A 12,076-nucleotide genomic window follows, 5' to 3' on the forward strand; every position below is an offset into this window, starting at 1 on the left:
TTTCTCCATGTTCCTAAAACTGTAATCTCAAAATATTACTAACCGTGTGTTCCTAACATATTCTTGGACTCTTTCCACAACAAAACATTCGTCATAATTGTTGTTAATAGTCCTCCTGACCCTGATATTGTAATCATCGAACATTTCGATTATATATATACTGCCATTTTGGTTTCAAAGATAATTCGGTCCAATATGCTTCGTTCAGATGTCAACTACGAATGTTCTTGATAGAGGAGAGAGAAACTTTTTAAAATCTTCCCTCTTTTGCAATTGAGGTAAGAATTTGGAAGAAATAATCAAGAACCGAGCGCACTTTTTTGTGCGCAATAAATATACAGTTTTTTCAATGGGTGGCACTGTAGCTATCCGGTCTATCAATATATATTTTTCCAGATAGCTACAGATCTGCAGCTAATCTTGACTGTGACCTGTATGCTAAAAAAATTGCTTTTTCGAACTTTGTTGCTGTGTTTCACAAGCGCATCTTGTTTTGTTGGTCTCTGACCAGTAGAGCTTATGCGATAGTAAAGCGTCCGGCGTCCGTCCGTCTGTCTGCAAACACTACTCCTTAAATTTTAGTCTGATTTCAATATAACTTGGCACACAAGTAGACTATACTAAGATACATAATTCTGTGCATCAGTTTTTGATAAGTACAAACCAGTAGAGCTACAGTCTCGACAGAGACTTCTGGTTATTTTTTCTTCCATTCCGGTTGTTGCTACTGCTATTACATAATTAGTTTAAATTAGAATGCAATAGTACCTGGACATAATTTATCATTTCAGAGAGAAGAAAACTGTGTGACTTTAAAAGAAAACCAGTGAGATAAAATCATAGAAGATGTATGATGATTCAGGATGTGGTCATTTGGTAAGTGGTAATTCATTCATGATTCGTATGTATATGACAATTGCTTGAAAAAAAAGATTCTAAATTTTATTTAAATACTGAACTGTGGTATATCAGGTGTGAGCTACAAGAAGTTTTATGTAAAAGCTAGGGCTGAAACAATTTGCCCCCTCCATGTTATGTGTGTATTGCTATGATTGACATACAATCAGTTCTCTAATACATACACTTCAATAAAATTTTGTGGTCTCGAACCTGAATTGAACAGGAAAAAAACTCTGAGATCTCTCCAGAAATTTGAATGAAAAAAAGGAAATGCTTATTAACTGATTTCTTGAAGGAAGCTCTAAAACCTGCACACTAAAGAGTTCTACTTTAATATCAGGTAGTTTTATGAAGTTAGAGTGATCTGCCCATAGATTAAGATTCTGAAAAATGTTATTTTACAGTCAGTTAGATTATTTTTAATAGATTAAATTATTTAAGAATTATTTAAAATTAAAATAAAAAAAATAGGAAATTAATTATTTTCATAAATTTTTCCAATGTAAGTAAACAGCAATTATTTCTGCTTACAGATAGTCCATTGTCTTTGAAAATTTCTTGGGGAAATGAGGCACATACCGTATGTTCTAAATGAATAAAAAAGGCTCATTATGCACATATTTATATGAAATTTTCTCTCCAAGGATTTTAGGAATAATTTCTGCAAGTCAATAAGTTTTTAGAGTTTCCTTTATTTTAAAGATATTCAATGAAATAATTTGTAGTATTAAATTTTGGTAAATTTTATTAGGTCACCTGAGTAAACTCAGGTGACCTATTGCTATCTGTTTTCGTCCGTCGTCGTTCGTCGTGCGTCGTGCGTTAACATTTGAACATTTTCAGCTTCTTCTCTGCAACCACTGAACCAATTTCAACCAAATTTGGTACAAAGCATCTATAAGTGAAGGGGAACAAAAACTGTGAATTTCATGATCCCTGCCCCCCTGGGGCCTGAGGGGTGGGGCCAAAACCACTAAAATTAATGCAATCTTTAAAAATCTTCTTCTTTACTCCTGGACATCAAGCAGTCAAACTGTTTGCATGATTGTAATCAGCAATGAGCCCTCTACCAAAATTGTGAAATTCATGGCCCCAGGGTCAGGGGTTCTAGTGCTAGGGCGGGGCTAAATAAGTAGGTAGTGAAAATGCATTATTTCTTTGAAAATCTTCTTCTCTGCTCCTGGGTATTAAATAAACCAACTAAGTACATAGTTATGATGAGCAAGAGTGCCTCTACCAAAATTGTGAATTTTATGGCCCCAGGGTCAGGGATTCTGGTGTTAGGGCGGGGCTCTATTGATTATATAGTGAAAATACATTAATTCTTTGAAAATCTTGTTCTCTGCTCCTGGGTATTAAATAAACTAACTAAGTACATAGTTATGATAAGCAAGAGTGCCTCTACCAAAATTGTGAATTTTATGGCCCCAGGGTCAGGGGTTCTTGTTTTAGGGTGGGGCTCTAATGATTATATAGTGAAATGTATGAATTCTTTGAACATCTTATCCTTTGCTCTTGGTTAATATGCTAATGATCTAATTACATATCTAAGGCCAGGATTTATATTATTTTCAGTTTTACAAACCCTCCGCTCAAGGTTTTGAACTTTTAGAAAAAAATAAAACAATTTTTTTCTTTCCGATGTCAAATTTGAGTCGGGATCGAGATTTCAAATTTACGAACTCGCACTTCCGGTTTTTAGATGAAACGGCGGGTAAATAAAGCTAGATCCAAGAATTTAGCATGGTTTAGTGTAAAATTCATCGATTAGAGTGCCATTCAAAACGTTTCACCCGTTCAAAGGACAAATAAAATGCTGACGACTTTGTTGCACAATGACATGCTGGTGAGATAATTATGTATTCGTTTCAAAAGTAACTGTAAATCATTTTCCTCCCCCAGGTTTTAAACTGCCCGTGGTAGCTATTGCATATTGCCAGGGACATTGTTTAGGTCTCTGTTATAGCTTACAGTCTAAGCATCATTCTTCAGAAAATGGTTGCTTATGCATCAGATGTAATGAATAAAACTATGGGAGAAGTGAAGTCCATTTGAGGAAGAAATAAACAATAACCTGAAGTGAAGAAATAAAAAAAAATTCAACTATTAAAAGGCAAGAATATACAAATATATGTAGTATCATTTGTATCAGCCAGAAAAATTATTTTACACTTAATTGAAAAAATGTTGACCCTACTCCCCAATACTTCCTGTCTGTTTTATGATAGGAATTATAATTCTAGGCATCAAGTAAATTTTAGAACAATGTCTACACATTCACCTAACACATATTAAGAAAATGAAGATGTATTGAAAGACTTTTAAAGAATTGATTTTTTAAAATATATTTTGATCAACATCACAAAATTTATATAACTGGCCCAAACTGGCAGATGATGAAATAAGCAATTAAATGTTCTACTTTCCTATTTGTAAGCATTATGTGTCCAGTGGTAAGGAGCCTATTAGGATAGCATAAAAAAAGAATGTACAAATGTTAATAATTGATTGAATTTGATCAAAAAAATTTATTTCCTTTTCCTTCGGGACTTTTTTATTCTAATGTTCATAACTAAACCTAAACATAAAAAAAAATGCTGGCCTTATAATGAAGAAAGGGTCCTCTTTCAAAATAGATAATTTCAGGGCTGCTGGGTCAGGGGTACCAAGGGGGTACTTTGACTAAAAATAAATTAATGCTTTGAAATCTGCCCTTTGATAAGCAATGGTGCCTCTTTCAAAATTCGTGAATTTCATGGCTTTTGGCTTAAAACACGAACCAAATACAATCGCTGGAAAGTTGTTACATGATACTCAGGTGACCTATAAGGCCCGTGGACCTCTTGTGATACTAAAAGGTTATATGGATGAAAAAACAGCATGCGTGTATGACAATAGGGCTTAAATTTTTAATGTCTCTTAATTTTTGAGTGACATTAAAACAGAAATTGTCTTCACCAATAAACGAATTTCACATTCCTAAGAGTTTTCTCCAATTGTTGGCGTATCGCTCATTTTTCCCACTTTGTCCTTTGTAAGTTACTTGTTAATATTTTCAATCTTCAAAAATATTGGACAATTACAATCTGTATCTGTATTGGCAGAGTATGGGGGCAACATGAAAATCATAATGAATATGTTCATACTGATTTAATTTCTAAGATATTGTCCCTCAAAGTTGATACGGTTAAAGACGGAAAACAGCATCTTAAGCCGGTTGACCCCAGATCGACCCTGCGAAGGGGAATAACTTTTGTAAATGTGAAAATCCTTTATGGTATATCATATAGATCTAAAACTGACTGAATTTTGATCAGCCAATTTATGAACAAGATGAATGGATTGTAAATAATGTTGGACAATATATGTAAAAAAAAAAAAAATTAAATTACTTGTTTATATATACATTTGTGGTATCTCTCCCATTGAAGTTTATCAACTTGTTATTTATTTCTTAAATAAACTGAGCGTACATGCAATACCGGTATAAAATTACTCATAAGATGCATGTATACTTAAACCATGATAAAATCGTATGTGTCCAATGCAGCATATGATAAGTCATTAATATACAAGTACATGTGTTTCTATACTGTAATACATATATATTGCACTATTTTTAGGTCCTGTTCTGTGGATGCCCTAAGACAGTGTCTACCCATCACTCCATCTGATATCACTTGTTCTGAGCATATTTCTCTCTCAAACTTAAACTACAGAGAGCCTGTGGATAGTGGATGAAGAGTGTCCTTGGACCAATTTTCTAGGTCAAAGGTCAGTATCAAAATCTACTGTATATCTTTATTTAAAATCGTAGTCCAGAGTATATTTCTCCCCTGCCTGGTGTAATCTAGCTTTTGTGCAATGGGGTGGACTCTGTGGAGGGTCTGCAATGATCTTCAACCAATTTCTAGGTCAAATATCAAAATAAAAAAAAATCTCTCCCAAATATTTTTGTTATTATAAAGAGTATGTTTTCTCTCAAACTAATCAAACTTAAAGCAGGGTTCTTAGTATGAGATACATGTAGTAATATATTCTCAATGACATAATAAGGCTGAAAACATTATTTATATTAGGCCTAAAATAAAATATTGTTTGTTTGCAGTTGCCGACCGACCCACTGAAAATGCACCCGACCCAAACTTTTTTTTAGCCATTTTGTAATATTTTTTTTCTCTCCAATTTTTCAGGATATTAAAACTGTTTCATTTTCAATTTTTTTCTTTATCAATCATACCAAGAGTCAGCTTATTCATGTAAAGTAGGCCTATGAAAAACTTTATTTTATGTTATCTAACAAAGATCTGGAAATATTTTTTTTTTTCAAAAAAAAAAAAATTGCCTACCTACCTACTCAGACTAAAAATTATAGGTCGGCAACTGCAAACAAAGAATTTTTTAAGCTTGGCATTATGTTATTTTTTTTTTTCACTTATCATAAAGCATTAAATATTAAAGAGATACATTAGCTGGGTACCTTTTCATCACAATTTAAATGCTGAAATCATATGTATCATGGTCATGGAAAGTAATTATTGATATTGGTATATTAAAGGACATTGGCTGATCTTTCAGATTTTAAGTTATATTCAAGCATTATAATTCTGACATCATATAATAATTTTGTATGAATATTGCAGATCAAAGGTGATGTGAAGAAAACCAGGAAACTGATGTTGAAAGAAGTACTTAATGACCCTTATGAATGGACTTAAATGTGAAAGACTGTTCCATTGTTTATCTAAGATATATGGATTTATTTAATATTTTGATATCATTGAAAAATTCAGTTACAGTTTTTGTACATCAAATGAATTATTAAACATATAAAATGGTAATGCTTTTTTCTTTTACATGTAATAAATTTTTTTGATAGATTTTTAAAAGAATACACATTATTTCACATTGCTTCCTTTAGAAAAGTTAGGGAATCTTGAAGTTTCCCAGTAATTTCCACCAGGAATGGGACTCCAGATAGTTCCACCAAGTTTCCGCCACACAGAAAGTGTTACACAAGTTCCATATAGTTTCCTGAGTCAAGGAAACTGCAGGAATCATAAGGTTTCACGAGCTTCCATGTAGTTTCCCATAAAAGAAAACCTTAAGATTCCATCAAGTTTCCATTCCACGGAAACCACTACGCTCATTCCCCTGCGAAATGATCAAGAATAGTTCTTGAACTTTTAAGAAAAGTTCATGAATTATATTCTTGAATCAGCTCATGAATTGTTCATGAAGATCCCATGAAGTTAAAATTGGACACTCATGATTTCATGGATTTTATTCATGAAAACCCAGTTCAAGAATATTCAAGAACTATTTGTTGTTCATGAACAAACTTGGATTTTTTAAATGCCTGCAAAATGATCAAGAATAATTCTTGAACTTTCAAGAAAAGTTCATGAATTATGTTCTTGAACTTTCAAGAAAAGTTCATGAATGATATTAATAGGTTCAATGCATTTTCATGAACTATTCATGAATAATTTGTAAAAGTTATTTAGGAATGTTCATGAACTATTCATGAATGTTCTTGCTTTTTGTAAACAAAAATGTCATAAGTTATGCAAAATGAAAAACTGTAAAAGAAAATATTTTAATAGCATCTTGAAAGATTTCACAGAATTTTTGTTTTCCAATCATGGTAACAAAATCTTTGTTCAAGTAAACAACTCTGAAAAGTGATAACGGTAATAAATAAATTATGTAGTTCATTCCTAGTAAAATTATGAAAAATTTTAATTCAAACGCGACTCTTTGCAGAATCCTTAACCTTAGTGGCTTACTTGGTCAAGAGGAAAGTGGCTTCCTTATTCAGTGTATTTCAAAGTGTATGCCTAAAATGGAATTATTTTTCATCCAAGTCTCACTGTCTGGCAGAAAAGTGTGTTCAGCAATTAGGGCATCAGCTAAAAGGGCTTTCAAGGATTTTGAGGAGAGGTGGTCAAATAAAAAAATCTTATTGGCTTTCCCAGGAGTGTGGAATTTTCAGAATTTCATCACTTGGATCCTTTGATCGATTACGATTCATATTTTTATTCCTTTCTTTTGTTTTTCTTCAAGAGCCTGGATCTTTTATATTCTTTTTTTTTGGCAGCCAGAGTTTTTTAATCTTCTGATCTCAACTCATCAACATTATCTGTTAACTGCTTCTCTTTTCCCTACAAGAAAAAAGATTTTCTGAAAATGCTCATAAACATGATAAATGTGAAAACTTGAGACTTAATTGTTTGTTTTTTTGTTTTTTTTTTGCATATTTGTTTCATTTAATTCTGCATCATAGGCACTGCCATATTTTAAAGCATTCCGAGCGGGAATTTAGCCTGTTTGAATGTTTCCCTTGCCCGCCATGTTCAAGATGTTATAGGTGAACAGGATGAATGTTTCAATCTTTAATAATTAAATGTAACGTTATTTGGTTGGATCCTAGATAGAATGTTCTATCGTTAAAATGATATTGTCCTACGGACCCGGTTTAACGATAGAATTCGTTCTGTGTATTCGTAATGTAGCAAAAAGAAACACGGGCGATAACTCGCATAGTGCATTTACTAGGAACAATCTAGAGAGTTCCGAATGTAAACATGGCAGGTAATTTGAATGGAGAGAAAAACGTTGAGAAAATTAATTGGATTTTCGTATTTATATGGATTATTTTTTGGGACAAAAGGCATAAGCAATCTCAAAAAGGTTTGTTTTGATTATTTTGGTAGTTATTCCCAGTGCAAATCATTTTATATTCTTCAAAATCGTTTCGGAGCGGATCCGCTCCGATTTGCTACATTACAAGTATATGGGACGTATTCTAACTGTGGTGAGGGCTTGTACCGAAACACAGTTAGATTATTCTAACTAGTTGGATCCTTACTCATAACAAAGTTTGACAAAATTTTCATTAAAAAGGATATAACTGAACTCTTACAAATAGACAGTAACATCTTGACAAATATCTCACAGATTCAGCGATTGCCTTTATTTTTTTATAACTCACCACTAATATCTGCAGTTATGAAGTAAATTGATCCTCTGGATATTCCTTCTTCGTATTCTGTTAATTTCTTCAAAGGTTGACAAAGAATGACTCGATCTACGCTAATAATCCTCCCACTCTACCGATTCACTTTCCAACGTCTCGCACGTTTCAAAGTTTGCGCCTTTTAAAAAGTGTCATGCAGAGCTAATTAAGAAATAGTTTCGAATTGCCAAGATTTTTGTTAAACAAAAAATAACAAACACTATCTGAATGATTTTTCGCTGAAATTAATTTTTTAAAATTAATATAAGTTATATCATTTATTGAACTGGATTGTTTTACATTATACCTGTAGAGCCGTAGTTTCGTATTAAAGTATGGCCGCCTCCGTATCAGAGGACAACAAAAATATCTCTTGGAACCACTCGCCCTCAAACTGAGTACCCTGAGCTATGAAAGTGTATAGGAGGATAGACTACAAAATACGAATGTGGTTCATATCATAGCTTCTTCACAACCATGCAGCCTGTGCTGTATCATTTACACACTATGGACAGAAAAATGTGACTTTATAACTGCATCAAAATATAAAGCTTTTCGACCCAAGAATGGTACGGTACAGTACGGACAAGAGATATAATTTTTTAGTTGTCAATAAATTTATGATATAGTTTTACGAAGATTATGAAATTTTACCTAGACTGTAAGTCCGTTTCATTTTCTTACAACTTGATAAAAGTTTTGACAAATAGAGAAAATTCGGTCGAACAAAGTTGTTTCATGAAAAATGAGATAATTTAAAGTACAATATTAATATAGCTGGCCTGTGAATTTAAATGATGAAGAAACATTAGTAATTCAATATGAGAAAAAAATGCTGTCAATATTGATGCAGTGTTATATAAATTAATCATAATTTAATTACAATCTCCCTTCTAGACAGTTCATAACAGAGTTTTATTATCCTGAAGAATCTAAGTTATCAATTACATAGAGTAGAAAATAGTGATTTTAACCTCTTATGTTCCCCTACTCGGCTCTGATCCCAGACTTTCAAAATCAAAACAAAAGCATGTTATTAATTAAATCAGGGGCTTGTTCAACAATTGCATATGCATACAAAAGTTGTATTATGGGAGTAATGAGTGTTTCCTGGCGATCGTTTGTGACAATAATTTTTACATTTTTAGTCTTCATGAAAATTCAGGAACATTCATTACCTTGAACTATTGAGTTTTTTCTTTAAACTGAAAATTACCAATATTCATATTTGTTCATCATTTGTTCATGAACTAGGAATTATGAATGTTTTCATGAATTTTATTCATGAACTACTTTTATGAACCTGTTAAGAATCCTTTAAGAACCATTCATGAACAATTATGAACAACTCATAAAGGTTCTTAAAATCATGAATATCATTTCGCAGGGGTATTCCATATGGTTTCCTGAGTCGAGGAAACTTTAGGAATCGTGAGGTTTCCCGTGCTTCCATGTAGTTTCCCGTATAAGGAAACCTAAAGATTCCATCAAGTTTCCATTCCACGGAAACCACTGCGCTCCGATTCCATATGGTTTCCTGAGTTGTGGAAACTTTAGGAATCGTGAGGTTTCCCGAGCTTCCATGTAGTTTCCCGTAAAAGGAAACCTAAAGATTCCCCCAAGTTTCCATTCCACGGAAACCCCCTACGCTCCGATTCCATCAAGTTTTCTGATTCTGGAAACCAGTGGAATCTTCAGGTTTCCCATTACGGGAAACTACATGGATGTTCGGGAAACTTCAGGTTTACAGAGGTTTCCGTGGTTCGGGATACCTTATGGAATCGGAGCGTAGGGGGTTTCCGTGTCACGGAAACTTGGCGGAATAACCTAGCATCCGCTACGGAAACCACTGGGAAACATGATGTAAACTTGAGGTTTCCATGTGGTTTCCATAAAGTTTCCCGTGATGGGAAACCACTTTTTTCACCCAGTGCAGGGGTCCTGAGTCAAAACATTGCCATTGGACCCTTGGCATGTTTCATTCAATATTCGCGGGCTGACTTGAGTGAAGTCTTTCGGAAAAATAACAAATCTTGATTGTTTTTAGCTCACCTGAGCCGAAGGCTCAATTGAGCTTTTCTGATCAAAATTTGTCCGTTGTCTGTCGTTGTCCTCATAAACTTTTCACATTTTCACCTTCTTCTCAAGAAACACTTGGCCAATTTCAACCAAACTTGCCAGAAATTATCCTTGGGTGAAAGGGATTCAAATTTGTTCAAATGAAGGGCCATGCCCTCTTCCAAGGGGAGATAATTATGAATTAGTGAAAAATAAATGGCATGTTTTAAAAATCTTCTTCTCAAGAACCACTGGGCCAGGAAAGATGAAACCTCATGTAGAAGCATCCTCAGGTAGTGCAGATTCAAGTTTGTTCAATCATGACCTCCAGGGGTAGGTTGGGGCCACAATGGGGGGTCAAAGTTTAACATAGGAATATATAGGGGAAATCTTTAAAAATCTTCTTCTTCTCAAAAATCACTGGTCCAGGAAAGTTGAAACTCATGTGGAAGCATCCTCTGGTAGTGTAGATTCAAATTTGTTCAAATCATGACCCCCGGGGGTAGGGCGGGGCCAAAATGGCTGACCAAAGTTTTCATAGAAATGTATAGGAAAATTCTTTAAAAATCTTATTCTCAAGAATAGCAAAGCCATAATTGATCATATTCATATGGAAGCATCCTCAGGTAGTGTAGATTCAAGTTTGTTCAAATTATGACCCCCCGGAGGTAGGGGAGGGGGGCAAAATGGCAGATCCAATTTTTACGTAGAAATATATAGGAAAATTCTTTAAAAATCTTCTTCTCAAGATTAGCAAAGCCATGATTGGTCATGGGACTACTTCTGGATTTCAATTTTTAATAATAAACCAATTTCTACTTTTTCCTTTTTCAGGTGAGTGATGTGGCCCATGGGCCTCTTGTTTTTAATTATGCCCATCATGAATATGGCCGGGGCATACAGTGTTTATCATGTGTGTCTTCCGTCCTTCCGTCCTTCTGTCACACTTTGCGTTTAACTCTGTTCAAAGCTAAGTTTTAAAGAAACTATCCAAGATATTTTCATCAACTTCATATGCTGATAGATATTGATGAGAGCTATGCAACTGCACCAATTTTTTGACCTTGACCTTTCCTTTGACCTTGACCTCACTTTTCTTAAATTAGTGTTTAGGTCAGTTTTAAACATACCATTCAAGATGGTGTTATCAAACTTCACATGTTGATACAAACGTGCATGGATGATGCATTTAGAGATGGACACTACCAGACTTGCTTCGGATGCTGGATCTGACCTACAGTTTTATTCCCTAGTAACTATAAGTCCTACCTGAACCAAACTTGCATGGATGATGCATCACCAGACTTGCTTCGGATGCTGGATCTGACCTATATTTTCATTCCCAAGTAACTATAAGCCCTGCCTGAACCAAACTTGCATGGATGATGCATCTAGGGATGGACACTACCAGACTTGCTACGGATGCTGGATCTGACCTATATTTTCATTCCCAAGTAACTATAAGCCCTACCTGAACCAAACTTGCATGGATGATGCATCTGGGGATATGGAAACTACCAGACTTGCTTCGGATGCTGGATCTAACCTACATTTTTATTCCCTATTAACTATAACCCCTACCTGAACCAAACTTGCAAGGATGCTGCATCTAGGGATGGACACTACCAGACTTGCTTTGGATGCTGGATCTGACCTTTATTTTCATTCCCAAGTAACTATAAGTCCTACCTGAACCAAACTTGCATGGGTGATGCATCTGGGGATGGACACTACCAGACTTGCTTCGGATGCTGGATCTGACCTATATTTTCATTCCCAAGTAACTATAAGCCCTGCTTGAACCAAACTTGCGTGGATGATGCTTGTAGGGATGGACACTACCAGACTTGCTTCGGATGCTGGATCTGACTTATATTTTTATTCCCAAGTAACTATAAGCCCTACCTAAACCAAACTTGCATGGCTGATGCTTCTAGGGATGGACACTACCAGACTTGCTTTGGATGCTGGATCTGACCTATATTTTCCAAACAAGCAATTCCGCTGCATCACTTTTCAAGATATTCTGATCAAATTTTATACACATACAAATTTTCATGTTGCTTTACTAATATATCCTCGGCGGGGCGTTCATGTCCT

At 34.5% G+C, this 12,076-nt stretch overlaps 1 long non-coding RNA gene across 2 annotated transcripts; it reads left to right on the forward strand.

The window, feature by feature from the left end:
• Positions 1 to 423: 423 nt before the first annotated feature.
• On the forward strand, positions 424 to 5,866 carry LOC134248114 (uncharacterized). Of its 2 annotated transcripts, none has more exons than XR_009987981.1 (3): positions 424 to 876; positions 4,524 to 4,674; positions 5,544 to 5,866. It is a non-coding gene; the product is annotated as an uncharacterized LOC134248114 (long non-coding RNA). The 2 variants fall into 2 exon arrangements; XR_009987980.1 differs by lacking the exon at positions 424 to 876 and adding an exon at positions 3,867 to 3,934.
• Positions 5,867 to 12,076: the final 6,210 nt, after the last annotated feature.

This window comes from Saccostrea cucullata, unplaced genomic scaffold, assembly GCF_032062105.1.
Source record: "Saccostrea cucullata isolate Sc308-1 unplaced genomic scaffold, CSIRO_AGI_Scuc_v1 ctg1930, whole genome shotgun sequence".
Lineage (NCBI taxonomy): Eukaryota > Metazoa > Mollusca > Bivalvia > Ostreida > Ostreidae > Saccostrea > Saccostrea cuccullata.